Source organism: Schistocerca cancellata, chromosome 1, assembly GCF_023864275.1.
Source record: "Schistocerca cancellata isolate TAMUIC-IGC-003103 chromosome 1, iqSchCanc2.1, whole genome shotgun sequence".
In the NCBI taxonomy this organism is placed as follows: Eukaryota; Metazoa; Arthropoda; class Insecta; order Orthoptera; family Acrididae; genus Schistocerca; species Schistocerca cancellata.
In genome coordinates, this window is record NC_064626.1 from 911183298 (window position 1) to 911201175 (window position 17878).

Consider the following 17878-nt stretch of genomic DNA (forward strand, 5'->3'; position numbering starts at 1 on the left):
TTAATTCATTTCATACTTTGTTCTCTTAGTTGGTACACAAATGGAGAGAGGGTGGAGGGGAGAGGGAGGGAGAGGGGGAGAGAGAGAGAGAGAGAGAGAGAGAGAGAGAGAGAGAGAGGGAGGGAGGGAGAGGGGAGAGAGGAGGGGGGGGAGAGAGAGAGAGAGAGAGAGGGAGGGAGGGAGAGGGGAGAGAGGAGGGGGGGGGGAGAGAGAGAGAGAGAGAGAGAGAGAGAGAGAGAGAGAGAGAGAGAGTTATACAAATAGTGAAACAATATGAAACATAACTTAACCTTTATCATTTAACAGGATTTATCTTTAGTGATGTATTATTAATTATTGCCATATCATTGTCGAGTTAAAGTATTATACATTGCCTGCTGTTTGACTAAAAAAAGTAGGAACTTTGTAGAACATCAGTGATGTCAGCTGATGAATGATACTGGATAAATTCAAGAAGACTTCAACCTGAAACAGTTTGAATATTTGCACCACATCAGAAAATTTCAAAAGATACGGTACACAATCACATACACATTTATACAGGACTGATGAAGAAATTACAACTATAACATATAATTGCAGAAGTTACGCTATGTTTTTACTGTCATTAAGCAATCAAATCCTCTCATGTGATCTAATACATTATATTTGGCAGATGTTATCAAAGTCATTTAGAGCATGAGGAATGACACCACCCCATTTTTTTCTTTGTGTCTATAAGTAATATATTGACATATATTTCATACGTGAAGGTGTGTGCACAAAGCTCAGAGTGTAATAGACTTCTGTGATTGTGCTTTGTATTCTCTATGGCATTACCCTAACAATGCACTAGAATGTATTGTTGAATGTAGTTATGGATGTTAAAACACGGTTTGCCTTATTCCTGCATTTTTCATATTCAGAATTAAATGTTTTGATGACTAGCTCCAACACAACCAAACATGATCATTATAACAACAAAAATAATCTAATTTTGACAGTCTAATGTAGTAGGATCGATAAGAAATCTACTCACCAAGCAGTGGCAGGAGAAAACACATATAAAAAAAAAAGGTTTTACATATGCAAGCTTTGTGAGCCAGAGGCTCCTTTTTCTGGCAGAAGGGATGAAGGGGAAGGAAGAGAGGTGAAGGAAAAGAACTGGAGTGGTTTAGGAAAAGGGATAGAGTTCGGAAAAGTCACCCAGAACCCCATCTCAGGGAAAACTTAATGGATAGGATGAGAAGGAAAGATGTGTGTTCTCCTGCACCACTTGGTGAGAAGATTTTTTATCTATCCAATTACTTTAAACATGTTTATTAGTTTTCCAGCCTGCCGAAAGAGGAGAAATTAGGAGAAAATTGCTCAAAGGTGGTCACTTCATCACCAATGTTCAAATAATTACAGGAAAGTAAGTAGTAATGGGGAGGACGTTTATATGTTTATTTTGTTTATCCATCAATAGAAAATAAACATTGTATTGATTTTGTACACATGTACAAGTAAATTTATGGCAAACCATTTCAAGGAAATGGAGTGTACAAGTACATAGACAAAAAAAGTACAAACAAGATGAAACAAGGTCATAGAATGCCTAGTAATATAGGGATACGTAAAGAGGCAGAATACAGTGCTGTGGTTGGCAATGCCTATATATGACAACAACTGTCAGGCACAGTTGTTAGATCTGTTATTGCTGCTACAGTGGCACATTATCAAGATTAAAGTGAGTTTTAAGATGGTGTTATAGCTGGCACATGAGCAACAGGACATAGCATCTCTGAGGTAGCAATGAAGTGGAGATTTTCCCATACAACCATCTCACGAGTGTGCCGTGAATATCAGGATCCAGTGAAACATGAAATCTCTGACATTGCTGCAGCTGGGAAAAGATCCTGCAAGAATGGGACCAATGACTGAAGACAATCATTCGGCACGACAGAAGTGTAACCCTTCCGCAAATTGGTGTGGATTTCAATGCTGGGTCATCAACAGGTGTCAGAGTGCAAACCATTCAATGAAACATCATTGATATGGGCTTTTGGACCTGAAGGCCCACTCATGTACCCTTGATGACAAACATGTTGCCTAGTCGGATGAGACTAGTTTCAAATTGTATCGGATGGGTGTGTATGGGTATGGAGACAATCTCATGAATTCATGGACCCTGCATGTCAGCAGGGGACTGTTCAAGGCTCTGTAATGGTGTGGGGCATGTGCAGTTCAAGTCATATGGGACCTCTGATACACCTAGAAACAACTATGACACGTAACATATATGTAAGCATCCTGTCGGATCACCTGAATCCATCCATGTCCATTGTGCATTCCGACAGACGGGCAATTCCAGCCAGATAATGCGACAACTCACATGTCCAGAATTGCTACAATGTGGCTCCAGGAACACTCTTTTGAGTTTAAACATGTCTGATGGCCACCAAACACCCCAGACATGAACATTATTGCAGATATCTGGGATGCCTTCCGACATGCTGTTCATAAGAGATCTCCACCCCCTCGTACTCTTATGGATTTTTGGACAGCTCTGCAGTATTCATGGTGTCAATTCTCTACAGCATGACTTCAGCATGACTTCAGACATTAGTCAAGTACAATGACAGGTCATGTTGTGGCACTTCTGCGTGCTCGCAGGGGCCCTACAAGATATTAGGCAGGTGTACCAGTTTCTTCAGTGTATAAATTCATAGAGTTTTAATAAACACAACAGATATCCTAACAGTGACTTAAGTTATCAATAATGTATCCTCCTTCAGTATTTACTACAGCCTATCAAGAGTGGTAACTTTTCAATTCCGCAGCTGTAGAAATCATGTTGTTTTGAGGTGAAGAACTCATCGAGCCATGTTTGGAGCACATCTTCATGCAGAAAGGATGTTTCTGCAAGGTTGTTTGATGGAGAGCAGGAAAGGTGAAAATCTGAGGGTGTCAGATCAGGTGAATAAGGTGGGTGTGGTATGGCTTTCCAACCCAACTCCTGTATAGTGTTTTTTTTTATCAGTCTAGCAGAACATGGGTGGGTGTTACTGTGGAGTAGATTCACTTCACACAGTCTTCCTGGTTGCTGTTCTTGGATTGCATCTGTAAGACATCTCAGCTGTTGATAATAAATGTCAGCAGTGATGGTTACACCTACCTTGGGAAAGCACTTCATAGTACAATATACTGTCACTGTTCCACCAGATGCATAACGCCATCTTTTGTGAAGCACACACATCTTTGTGCAGGGAGTTGCTGCTTTGTTTGGGCTCTACCATTCTTTTCTTTTCCTTATGTTAGCATAAAGTCACCATTTCTCATCACAGGTAATGATACAGGATAGGAATTGTTGGTGCTGTTCATGAGCCAATTGATGGTGAGGAAGCAGATATGTATATATGGCCACATGCTGATTTTTGCAATTTCTGCTTAGAGCATGTGGTACCAGTTCACCCAATTTTTGAACCTTCCCCATTGCATGCAAATGGTGCACATTGGTGGAATGACCACAGTACATCACATTTGGCAGTTCCTGAGTACATTGATGTGGATCATTGTGGATTAATGATTTTAAATGGTCTTTACCAAACCCAGAAGGTGTTCCTGAACATGAAGAGTCACCATAGTGCTTAGAGCCATTTGATCCATTTTTTGATACTAAATTGATGATTCCTTGATTTCTGAGAATGTGCTCTACCAACTGACCCCTTCTTTTAGTCAAGTTGTACCACAAATTTCTTTTCTCCCCAATTCTGTTCAGTGCCTCTTCATTAGTTACACAATCTACCCATCTAATCTTCACCACACTTCCACAGTACCACATTTCAAAGGCTAGTCTCTTCTCATCTGAACTGCTTATTACCCACATTTCACTTTGATACAGATGAAATCCTTCAGTTGATGCACAAAAGAAGGAAGTACAAAAATGTTCAGGGAAATTCAGGTATACAGAAATACAAGTCACTTAGGAATGAAATAAATGGAAAGTGCTGGAAAGCTAAAGTGGAATGGCTGCATGAAAAATGTGAAGAAACTGAAAAATAAATGATTGTTGGGAGGGCTGACTCAACATACAGACACATCAAACCAACCTTTCATGAAATTAATGGCAAGGGTGGTAACAGAAAGAGTGAAACTGTAATTTCACTGTTAAATGCAGAGGAAAGAAGTGATAGGTGGAAAGAGTACACTGAAGTCCTCTGTAAGGGGGAGGACTTGTCTGATGACATGATGAAAAAAGAAGAAGAAGAAGAAGAAGAAGAAGAAGGAGGAGGAGGAGGAGGAGGAGGAGTTCACAGGGATGAGATAGGGGATCCAGTACTAGAAGCAGAATGTAAAAGAGTTTTGGATGAATTATGATAAAATAAGGCAGAAGGGAGAGATCACTTTCCCTCAGAATCTCTGAAATTATTGGTGGAAGTTGCAACAAAATGACTATTCATGTTGATGTGTAGAACCTATGAGACTGGTGATATATCATCAAACTTTCAAAAAAAACATCATCCACATAATTCCAAAGATAGCAAGAGACAACAAGAGTGAGAATTATTGCACAATTAGCATAACATACAACGAAGCTACTGACAAGAATAATACAGAGAAGAATGGAAAAGAAAATTGAGGATCTGTTAGATGATGATCAGTTTGGCTTTTTTGTTGTTGTTGTTGTGGTCTTCAGTCCAGAGACTGGTTTGATGACATACATACAACGAAGCTACTGACAAGAATAATACAGAGAAGAATGGAAAAGAAAATTGAGGATCTGTTAGATGATGATCAGTTTGGCTTTTTGTTGTTGTTGTTGTGGTCCTCAGTCCAGAGACTGGTTTGATGCAGCTCTCCATGCCACTCTATCCTGTGCAAGCTTCTTCATCTCCCAGTACCTACTGCAACCTACATCCTTCTGAATCTGTTTAGTGTATTCAACTCTTGGTTTCCCTCTACGATTTTTACCCTCCATGCCACCCTCCAATACTAAATTGGTGATCCCTTGATGCCTCAGAATATGCCCTACCAACTGATCTCTTCTTCTAGTCAAGTTGTGGCACAAATTTTTCTTCTCTCCAATTCTATTCAATACCTCCTCATTAGTTATGTGATCTACCAATCTAATCTTCAGCATTCTTCTGTAGCACCATATTTCAAAAGCTTCTATTCTCTTCTTTTCTAAACTATTTATCATCCACATTTCACTTCCATACATGGCTACACTCCATACAAATACTTTAAGAAACAACTTCCTGACATTTAAATCTATACTCGATGTTAACAAATTTCTCTTCTTCAGAAATGCTTTCCTTGCCATTGCCAGTCTACATTTTATATCCTCTCTGCTTTGACCATCATCAGTTATTTTTCTCCCCAAATAGCAAAATTCATTTACTACATTAAGTGTTTCATTTCCTAATCTTATTCGCTCAAAATCATCTGATTTAATTCGACTACATTCCATTATCCTTGTTCTCCTTTGGTGATGTTCATCTTATATTCTCCTTCCAGGACACTGTCCATTCCATTCAGATGCTCTTCTGGGTCCTTTGCTGTCTCTGACAGAATTACAATGTCATCGGTGAACCTCAAGTTTTTATTTCTTCTCCACGGATTTTAATTCCTACTCCAAGTTTTTCTTTTGTTTCCTTTACTGCTTACTCAATACACAGATTGAATAACATCAGGGATAGGCCACAACCTTGTCTCACTCCCTTCCCAACCACTGCTTTCCTTTCATGCCCCTCGATTCTTATAATTGCCATCTGGTTTCTGTACAAATTGTAAATAGCCTTTTGCTCCCTCTATTTTACCCCTGCCACCTTCAGAATTTGAAAGAGAGTATTCCAGTCAACACTGTCAAAAGCTTTTTCTAAGTGTACAAATGATAGAAACATAGGTTTGCCTTTCCTTAATCTATCTTCTAAGATAAGTCGTAGGGTCAGTATTGTGTCATGTGTTCCAACATTTCTATGGAATCCAAACTGATCTTCCCCGAGGTCAGCTTCTACCAGTTTTTCCATTCGTGTGTAAAGAATTCGTGTTAGTATTTTGCAGCCATGGCTTATTAAACTGATAGTTTGGTAATTTTCACATCTGTCAGCACCTGCTTTCTTTGGGATTGGAATGATTATATTCTTCTTTAAGTCTGAGGGTATTTTGCCTGTTTCATACATCTTGCTCACCAGATGGTAGAGTTTTGTCAGGGCTGGCTCTCCCAAGGCTATCAGTAGTTCTAATGGAATGTTGTCTACTCCTGGGGCCTTGTTTCAACTTAGCTCTTTCAGTGCTCTGTCAGACTCTTCATGCAGTATCATATCTCCCATTTCATCTTCATCTACACCCTCTTCCATTTACATAATATTGTCCTCAAGAACATCGCCCTTGTATAGACCCTCTATATACTCCTTCCACCTTTCTGCTTTCCCACCTTTGCTTAAAACAGGGTTTCCGCCTGAGCTCTTGATATTCATGCAAGTGGTTCTCTTTTCTCCAAAGGTCTCTTTAATTTTCCTGTAGACAGTATCTATCTTACCCCTAGTGATATATGCCTCCACATCCTTACATTTGTCCTCTATCCATCCCTGCTTAACCATTTTGCACTTCCTGTCAGTCTCATTTTTGAGATGTTTGTATTCCTTTTTGTCTGCTTCATTTACTGCATTTTTGTATTTTCTCCTTTCATCAATTAAATTAAATATCTCTTCTGTTACCCAAGGATTTCTATTAGCATTCATCTTTTTACCTACTTGATCCTCTGATGCCTTCACTATTTCATCTCTCAAGTTTGGCTTTGAGAAAGGTAAAGGCGCCAGAGAAGCAGTTCTGACACTGCAGCTGATGATGGAAACATGACTGAAGAAAAGTCAAGACATTCCCCATGAATTTGTCAACCTGGAAAAAGAATTTGAAAGTGTCAAAGGGTGTTCAGAATTCTGAGAAAAATAGGGATAAGCATAGGGAAAGAGGGGCAGTATACAATACGTCCGGGAACAAAGAGGGAACAACAAGTCTGGAAGACCAAGAATGAAGTGCTCAAATTAAAAACGAGGATGTAATCTTTCATCCCTACCATTCAATCTGTACATTGAAGAAACAAAGATGGAAATAAAAGAAAGATTCAAGAGTGGGATTAAAATTCAAGGTGACAGGATGACAATGATAAGATTCACTGATGATATTGCTACTGTCAGTGAAAGTGAAGAAGAATTACAGGAGGTGCTGAATCAAATGAAAAGTTCTATTGATTACAGAAAATGGTCAGAGAGTAAACCAAAAGATGAAAGTAGTGAGATGTAAGAGAAATAAGAACAGCAAGAAACTTAACATCAGAAATGGGGCTCATGAAGTAGTTGAAGTTACAGGATTCTGCTACCTAAGCAAGAAAATAACCCACGATGGATGCAGCAAGGAGGACATAAAAAGCAGAGTAGACCCTTGTATGGTCCTGGAAGAGAGAAGTCTACTAGTGTCAAACATAGGCCTTAATTTAAGGAAGAAATCTCTAATAATATATGTTTGGAGCACAGAATTGTATGGTAGTGAAACATGGACAGCGGGGAAACTGGAACAGAACAGAATTGAAACTGTGTACAAATGTTAAGAAAATTAAGTGGACTGATAAGGTAAGGAATGAGGTGGTTCTCCACAGAATTCGTGAGGAAAAGGAGTATATGGATAACACTGACAAGAAGAAGGGATAGAATGATAGGACATCTGTTAAGACATCAGGGACTATCAGGAAATAACCTCCATGCTACAAGGGGGAGCTGCAAAGAGTGAAAGCTGTAGGAGAAGACAGAGAGTGGAATACACCCAGCAAATATTTGATGATGTAGCTTGCAACTGCAATTCTGAGATGAAAAGGTTGGTACAAAAGAGGAATTCATGGCGGGCTGAATCAAACCTGTTAGACAACTGTTGACTTTTTTTTAAAAAAAAAAAAAAAAAGAAAAGAAAGAAAAACACCGAGGTTACACTCCAGGCATTTAGACAAATGCCTCCAAATACAACTTCCTGACACTTAAATTTCTGTTTCATGTTAGTAAATTTATCTGTCCTTCAGAAACACTTTTCATGCCACTGCCAATCTAAATTTTATATCCTGTCTGCTCTGGCTACCATCAATTATTTACTGCCCAACTAGCAAATAGAAAAACTTTATTGTCTTATTTCATAACCTAAATTCCTCAGCATTTAAGTTAATGTTCTCATATATACTCCTTTCAAGATACTGTCCATTCCATTCACCTGCACTTCTAAGTCCTTAGCTGCTTCTGATAGAATTACAATGCCATCAGCAAACCTCAGTGTTTTTTCTTTCTCCACCCTGAACTTTAAATCCTTCTCCAATTTCTTCTTTGGCTTTCTTTACTGCTTGTTCAATGACCCCTCCCCTTTAATGTCCTTTGACTTGTTTCTGTGCAATTTATTTTGCTCTCTGTATTTTACCCCTTATATCTTAGAATTTAAAAGAGCATATTCCACTCAACACTGTCAAAAGATTCGCTAAGCATAAGCAAGATATATACATAAGTTTGCCTTTCTTCTAAGATAAATCATAGGGTCAGCATTGCCTTGTGTGTTCCAAGACTTCCTCAAGGTTTGCTTTTACCAGTTTTTTCCATTCTTCTCTAACAAATTTGTATTATTATTTTGCAGTCATGAAGTACTAAACTGATAATTCAGTAATATTCATGTCTGTCACTATCCACTTTCTTTGTAAGTGTAATTTTAAATTCTTCCTGAATTCTGAGAATATTTCCCCTTGTCTCCTATATCTTCCACACTAACTGGAATAGTTTTATCATAACTGGCTGTTCTAAAGATAGCAGCAGTTCTGAAGGAATGTTGTCTACTCCAAGGGCCTTGTTTCAGCTTAGGTCTATCAAATTCTTCTTGCAGTATCATATCTTTCATATCATCTTCATCTGCTTCCTCTTCCCATTCCATAATATTGCCTTCAAGTTCATTTCCCTTGTATGGTCCTGCAATATATTCCTTCCATCTTTCACTTCTTTGTTTAGTATTGGTCTTTTATCTAACCTCTTGATATTCTTTCAGTTGCTTCTCTTTTCTCCAAAGACCTCTTTAATTTTCCTGTAGGTGACATCTGTCTCTCCCCTAGTTATACATGCTTCTACAGACTTACTTTTGTCTTCTAGCCATCCCTGTTTAAACATTTTGCACTTTCTGTCAGTTTCATTTTTTAGGCATTTGTATTCCCTTTTGCCTGCCTCATTTGCTCAATTTTTATATGTTCTCCTTTCATCAGTCACATTCAATTTTTCCTGTGATATTTAAGGATCTATGCAAGGCATTGTATTTTTACCTATTTGATTCTCTCTGGCTTCACCATTTCACCTCTCAGAGGTACCCATTCTACTGTATTCTACTGTATTCCTTTCCCCTGTTTTAGTCAACTGTTCTCTAGTACTCCACTTCAGCAACCTCTGATTCTTTCAACTTATCCATGTCCCATTTCCTAATCTATAGTTCTTAACCAATAAATTCTGATTAGAGTCATTTCATTTCATTTCATTTATTCATACAGAAATCTTGTTGTGTTATTACACATAGATGTAGGATAAGTTACATTTAACATACTTTGATACATAAATACAATTATTTTGTAGGTATTCAGTTACATGCATAAGTATAGACATTCTTAAGATATACATTTATATAAATTATATGCTGTACATAGCGAATCATAACTTTTTTGGTATGTTACATACAGTCATCAGATAATGATTACAGAGTAACACTATTTACAGTGTGTTGTCATAAGTGCAGGTGAGCCATAACAAGGAACAGTTATATCTGTGAATAGAGTCAAATAAGTCAGTTGAAAGTAATATTTTAACACATGCAGTAAAATAAATTACAAAAATTGTTTTAGATCACTATTCATAAATTCTTCCACTGATTAGAAGCAGTGCTTCTGTAGGATTGACTTTATTTTGGATTTGAATTCTTTCTGGCAAGACCTGACATTTTCAGTAGCTTCTTGTACAGAAGTACTCCCCTGTGCCTTACATTACTGTGCCCTTTATGTAGCCGTTGATCAGCTGTAAATATGTCATTGGAATGACGGGTACTATGATAGTGAACATCTCTATTTTTTGTAAATATATGGAGATTTTCATGAATAAAACACACTGTTTCATGAATATAGATACAAGGCACTGGCATAATACTGAGCTCCTTAAAGAAATGTTTAGTGATGGAAGACAGGGGTACTTGTTTCATTGTCTTAATTATTCGCTTCTGCATAATAAATACATTCTTATGAGGGAAGCCCCAAAAATGAATGCAGTATGTACTTATTGAGTGTACTAATGCACATTTTAGTGTTTCGATATCACAGATTTTACTTAAAATGCTAAAAGCATAGCACAAACTGTTCATTTTACTCAATAATTTATCTTTATGTATGTCCCACTGTAGTGTGTCATCTATCCACCCTCCAAGGAATTTTGTGGCTCTTTATTGCTGTATGGGCACATTCTCCATCCTGATATCATCTATCGCAGACGATACCTTTTGTGTCAAGTGGAAGTTTATATACACTGTTTTATCTTTATTTAGGAGAAGTTTGTTTTTGTTCAACCAGTTTACCAGACTACAATTTGTATCAGCAGTTGTGGAGTTGAGTTGAAGAGGACAGTGATTTGAAAACAGTATATTGGTGTCATCAAAAAACATTATCGGTAGACCTTCCTGAATGCTTTGGGGCAGATCATTGATGAATATTAGAAATAAAAGGGGACCAAGTGTAGAGCCTTGGGGAATACCTTGTCTTACAACTTGCTCCTCTGATTGAGCATTTTCACCAATTTTTGATGTAATCACTACTTTCTGTACTCTGTCTGAGAGATATGACCTAAACCAGTCACTGCAATTTGCCCCAATCCCATAACGTAGTAGTTTCTCCAAAAGTTCCAAAAGTAATTCATGTTTGACAAGATCAAAAGCTTTAGTGAGATCAAGAAACCCATCTGTTGTGTGTTTTCTATCATTGAGTGCCCTATAGATTTCATTTAAAAATGAGTATAATGCTCCATTTATTGATCTCTGTTTCCTAAACCCAAGCTGGTGAGGACTTAGTATGCAGTTACTTTCCAAGAAATTTATAACGCAGTTATATACTGATTTTTTGAGGACTTTTGATGAGCTTGATAATACTGAGATGGGTCTGTAGTTGTTTACGTCACTCATTTCCCCTTTTTTAAACAGAGGAATAACTTTTGCTGCTTTAAAAATTCTAGGAAATTGACCTGATGATGAAGAGCAGTTTATTATATCTGACAGTGGTTCACACACATGATGGCAGACTCGTTTTAAAACGCAATCAGATATACCATCAAGACCACAGGAATGTTTGTTTGGTCTCTGTCTTATAATATTGCAGATTTCATTTGGCGTGACTGGGTCAAGAAAAATTGATTGTGGGAATATTGCTGAATCTGAGTGATGAGAGTGCAGGAGTCTTGATTAAAGAAGAAAACTTGTCACCAATATTTGTGAAATGGTCATTAAATATTTCACATAACTGCTTAGGGTCAGTGATAACACCATCCTGATCTTTAATGCAGGTTATTGAGTGTGTCTTGTCTTTTTTGCCAACTGTTTCATTTATCAGTCTCCACACAGCTTTATACATTTTCTTTGCTTCATGAATTACCTTGTTTAGAATTCTTTTATACTGCTTGAAATAGTTGTGGAATACCCCACTGTCTATAGTTTTACTGTAGGCATATAGCAGTCTCTTATTTCTGCAAGGTTGAAATAGTTACAGGATACCTCACTGTGTACAGTTTTACTGTAGGCATATAGCAGTCTCTTATTTCTGCAAGAGTCAACAATTGCCCCTTGAAATGTCTTACAGTTTAAAGTCTGGTTCCAAAATTCTTTGTCTTACTGTTATAGAATCAATCGAAAACCTCCCAGTGGCTCTTCCATGTATCTACTTCTACATCTAGACTCTGCAAACCACTGTGAGGTGCATGGCATCATTTGTTCTTTCAATCTCTTCATCATCTCTGGAATTAGTTGGCATATAAACTTGTACTGCTGTAGTTTTGTGACCATCTTGGCTATGACTATGTGTTAATTATGCTGCTCCTATTATCTTACCCTCATACTTATTTTCTTATTCATTATTAAACCTACTCCTGAATTACTCCTATCTAATTCTGTATTTATGGCCATGTACTCTCCTGACCAGAAGCAACTGAACTTCAATAATCCCCCCTATATCTAACTTCTACCTATCCCTATCCCTTTTTAAATTTTCTAATCTACCTACCTGATTAAGGGACCTAACATTCTAGGCTCCAATCTCTAGGATGCCAGTTTTGTTCCTCCTGAAGAAGACATACTCCTGAATAGTCCATGCACAGAGATCCAAATGGGGAATATTTTACCTCTGGAGTATTTTACTCACGAAGATGCCATATTATTTAACTAAGCAATAGAACTGTATGTCACAGAAAAGATAATGACAGTAGTTTCCTCTTGCTTTCAGCCATTTGCAGTATCAGCACAGCAAGGCCAGTTTGGGTGATGTTGCAAGACCAGTTCACACAGTCATTAAAAAAAAGAAGGATCATTGGGATTTAACATCCTACTGACATCAAAGCCATTAGAGGTAGTGCACAAGCTCAGATTGTTTCAAGGATGGGCAAACAAAAATTGGTGATAAACTTTCAAAGGAACCATCGCAGCAGTTGCCTGGAGAAATTTAGGGAAATCATGGAAAACATAATTCTGAATGGCTAGTCAAGGATTTGAACAATTGTCCTCATGAATGTGAGTCCAGTGTGCTAACACTGTACCAGCTCACTTGGTGCATATGTTTAAAGGATTAATTTATATCCAATTAACAGCACCTGCAGTGTTACCCACAGTTAAACTGTTAGTTATCAAGAAGTACATGCACCATCACAAAAGTTATCTTTTGGAGGTATTGATGTGTGAGCTACTTGTGGTCCGGCAAACCATGCAACGTTGGAAAAAATAAAAGACACAATACTTTGTGATAATGAGAAGCTAACAGAATACATGCTGTTCACAAATCACTCATTTAATTAAAGAAAAAAATTATGTGCCCAACTAACAAATTACAAAATTTGCCAGGGAAGGGAGTAAATAATTTACATACTTAGCACAGAAAAGATCATAATTGTCTTGTTGTATATGGAGAGCAAGAAATCTACTGCAATATGTTAACCATCCTACGGATGAAAAGGAATGATCAGATGTGCTTGGCTTGCGTGAAATGAGGTGGGGAGCGAACGGGGAGGTAGAAAGTGAAGACTATAAGCTTTTCTGCTCAAGGGAAATCAACAGATAATGAAGGTGCAATATATATATGAAGATACAAAAGATACAAGTATACATGCCAACCAGTCAGCATAGAGATAAAGAGGTGGAAAAATATTATGAGAAGAGTCAAGAGCTTATCAAGCAAGGAACTAGAAGTGCCTTTGTTATCATTAAGGGGGATTAGAATGCAGTGGTAGGTGAAGAAAGAGACAAAGATACAGGAGGAAAATTTGGACTAGGGATATGAAATGAGAGACATGAATGGCTAACTAGCTTCTACAGAGAAAAATCACTAGTAGTGGGTAACACGTTATTTGAAAGTCACAAAAGGAGATGTTATACATGGATCTAAAATCTGAATAGACCAAGGTATCAACTGGATTACATGTTGATACAGAAAACATTTAGGAACTGTGTGAAGAATGTTAAAGCTTACTCAGGAGCAGGCATAAATTCAGATCACAACATTGTAGTGGGAGAAGTACAAGAGAAGCTGAAGACAGTGTGGAGAAGTAAAGGAAAAGAAAGATTAAATTTTGAAATACTCAAGGAGGTAGGTAATGCTTCAGAGTTGGAAGACACATTTATGAAAAATGAGAAAGAGGTAGAGTTGATGAATGTGTAAATGGAAAATGGATAAAAATCAGGGAAGGATTCATGGACTCTGTCAGAGAATGCTAGGAATCAGACTAATGTTGGAAAAGATGGATGAACAGAGAAACTGGGAAAAATGTGGAAAATGAAGGAGGCAAAAAGCAGTACAAGAAACTGAATAATGAATTAAGAAGAGAAATTGAAGAGACAAGAGAAATACGAGTGAAAGAGAGATGCAAGGAAATAGAGAAAATGGAGAGGGAGGGAAAGCATGAAATGATGTACAGATTGCCTAGTTTGTGAAAGTAAAAGAAAGAAGACTAACATGGAAATAGAAAGAGCAGATAGTACAATAGCTGAAGAATCACAGGAAGTTTTGAACCGATAGCAAGATTACGTAGAATGTCTATGAAAAATGGATCAAATAACAAGTAAAATCAAAATTGAAGAGGAGGAACATGGGAGATGGAAATGAGTACAGCATCTTGGAAGCAGAACTAGAAAAGGCACTGAAGGAGACCAAGAATTAGAATGCACATGCAATTGATAAATAACTTGCCTACAACAGCGATGAATAATTTGGAAAACAGGGTAAGAAAGGAAACTGTCTACCTCTGTAACGAGATATATAACAAATGGGAATGGCCTGATGACTTTCTCACAACAGTTATAATGCTAGTTGATGAAAAGTGAAGATCGTAAGACTATTAGCTTAATTTCTCATGCGGCTAAAGTATATGGCAATTTGGACAGATGGGTGGGAGAAGAACAGCTTTGTTTTAGAAGAGGAAAAGGAACAAGAAATGCTATTGGCCTGTTAAGAATCATAAAAGAAACGTATGAAGGGCCTTTAATAAGTAATGTAACACTTTTTTTTCTCTGCCAATTTCAGTTAAAAAAATGTGGAATTTATTGCAGGACATCATGAAGTTCCAACAGGTGGCAGCACTATATGTAGCCTTCAAAATAGCATCTGTAATGGAGATGTGTTCCAAGGAGAGAGCTGTCAATGAATTTCTTTTGGCAGAAAACAAGAGCATTGCAGATACTCATAGGCACCTGCAGAATGTTTATGGAGACCCAGTAGTGAACAAAGACATAGTGTGTTATTGGGCAAGGTGTTTGTTATTATCACAACAAGGCTGCACAAAACCTGTCGATTTCCTGTTTGCTGGCCACACACAGCAAGACATTTAGCTCTGACATCAGGACAAGAGGTGCTGTGCAGGCATGCAGTCCCTCCCAGTAAGGTGGCATGAGACCACTGTATTGAATGAATATTATGTTGATATTTAGGTTTTTGTTGTCAAAAGAGTGAGGAATGATATGATGTATTGCAATTATGAATCAAACTAACGAACTTTAAGAACAAAAAAAAGGGTTGCATTACTTATTCAACACCCCTCATATATTGAGAAAGAAGGAGAAATTTATGCTGTTTCTATTGACTTGGGAAAAACTTTTGACACAGTAAAACAGAAGAAGTTGATGGATATTTTGAAGAACAGAGGAGCACATTGAAAGGAGAGATGACCAAAGGAAGCAGCATTGGAAGGAGCATTAGACAAGACTGAAATAAAAGAAAATAGAAGAAAAACAAATATTGATCAGCAAAAGAAGGAGACTGGTAAATATTAAGATAGCGTAAGTTATTATTATCAAAGTAAGAGCATTTAAATATCTTGAAAGTATGAGCATTGAAAACTTGAGATGCCATCAGGAATCAGGAGGTGAAAACTAGCACTGGTGTAGTGAAAGAGGCATCCATTAGAAAGGGGAGATTATTATGTGGCAAACTAGGCCTGAAGAACTGTTTTGTGTGGAGTGTGGCACTCTGTGGCTACTGAAATAGAACTAAATAGAATATTTATTCATATTTAAACAAGTTTATATAGAATTAGTGTTGTCATATTAGTTTTATGTACATACACTACAGCTTTCTTACATGGCTTCTTGTCTAATTAGGTTATAATTATGTTCCAAGGATCTAAGTTAATACTTTAGTAATGTATATTGTTATGCAGGGTAGGGCAAATAAAAGTGGCTTGGAGAACAGGGTTCCAGGTTACAAAGAAAAACAGCAGAGGACAGGGAATACAGTACTAACCTGACTAGCAGATTTAATGTCACCAACATTCATCTCTTGTCACTTTTGGGCCTTTGTCAACAAGTTGACGAATGTGGATCGAAGCTGGACTGCTGGAATTGCTCCAGTCTCATCTGAAATGCTGTGCTACAGTTCTTGAAGACTATGAGGGTTGTTGTAATACACATTAGACCTGAGGGCTCCCCACACAAAGTAATCACACACTGACAGATCAGGTGACCTGGGTGCCCATCTAGGGCTGTGACCAGACTGACCTCTACTAACAACTCTGTCGGGCAGCCAGCTGTCTGGGCAGTTGCCCCATCCTGTTGGACATAGCTGTAGGTCTTTCCCTCCCCCATTAATGCTGCCATGAATGGTTTCAAAATGTTGGCAATGTAACATGCTAAAGTTGGCATCTGATGAAAGAAGATGGGACCAATAATGCAGCATGCAGATTATGTACATCAAATGCCAACCTTCTGATCGTGGAAAGGTATTTCATGGAAGTTACACAGGTTCTCAGCTGCCCAGAACCTGTGAGTCTGTGAGTTGACATAACCATTCAGGTGGAACCAGGCTTCATCAGACATAAAGAACAAATCCATGTCCAACCCCTTCATTGCTATCTCAGTGAACAGCCACTCACAGAATTGGAGGCACTGAGGAGGATCTGCTGGTTTTAATGCATCAACAACACGCATTCAGTAGGGATGCATGTGCAGGTTGAGATGGAGTATTCATCTGCATGAGCAATGTGATATGATTGTCTCTTGCAACAGGCATTAAGTAAATTTGGTAGAGCTCTGAAGCACTTTCTGGTGAACTCCAGCCACATTTTCTTGTGTGAAAGCATGTTTCAGAATGTTTTTTTGACTTGTTCAAAACAGATTCTGTCTGACACTATTTTTTGACTAACCTCTGCATGGCACCCCTTGCTAGCACTCTGAAAACTGACCACATGGTTTCCACAACTTTGTTGTCACATTATTTCCACAATGAACACCTGCTGCTCCACTGTGGGTACCATTGTCCCCTTTGCACTGCTCCACTCTCACTGACACAGCTTGCATTATACTCTGAACCAGTGTGGATCATGTGGTGGGTGTACACATGGTGTGAGGATCATGGGGGTGCACTTACTTGCTTACATTCATGCCCAATCACATCCACTTTTCTTTGCCCCACCCAGTACAAGTTGAAGTTTGTTTGCAAAACTATTACAGCATGCCAGAATGAGGCAACATATAATTGGAATGACTCCTTACCCTCTCCCTTAAAACCCACATCCTTCCGTCTTTCCCTCCCCTTCCCTCTTTCCTAATGAAGCAACCTTGGGTTGCGAAAGCTTGAAATTTTTGTGTGTGTTTGTGTGTTTTTTATTGTCTCTATCAACATACCGACATTTTCATTTAGTAAGTTACAGCATCTCTGTTTATATATATATATTTCTGACATGAAATGTTTCCCTCTATTATACTCATATAAAATTAATAAAGAATTTTGTAAAATATTGCATTTTATAATTTTATATAGGTACTCCAGAAACAAAATCACAAATCATCTATTATACATCTTCAAATTCTTTGAACGCATAAAATGCTTCACCTTTTATTCATTTTGTTATTATGTCTTAAAATTTATTAAAAGATACTGAGTGGGCATTTTAGGTAGCTTGTTACAATATGTGAGATGAAGATATTGACAACTGTCGTGAATCATTGCTATGTTGGCATATGGCTTGTCAATTGCATGCCCATTTCTTTTGTTATGGTAGTATATTGACATCTTAAGGTCAAAATTATTCCTGTTTGTTAAGTGTATGCTGAGCAATTACAAAAATATAAACTAGGGACTGCCACAATTTCCATTTCCGTGAAGTAGTGTCTATGTGACCCCTAT

At 37.8% G+C, this 17878-nt stretch overlaps 1 protein-coding gene across 4 annotated transcripts in view; it reads right to left on the reverse strand.

Moving 5' to 3' along the window:
• Positions 1-215: 215 nt before the first annotated feature.
• The window catches only part of LOC126191208 (cGMP-dependent protein kinase, isozyme 1-like), a 410062-nt gene continuing 392399 nt past the window's right edge, over positions 216-17878 (reverse strand). For all 4 annotated transcript variants that reach the window (XM_049932023.1, XM_049932009.1, XM_049932031.1 and 1 more), the window contains one exon: positions 216-465. The gene's annotated coding sequence lies outside the window, so the exon portion shown is untranslated. The remainder of the gene's footprint in view (positions 466-17878) is intronic.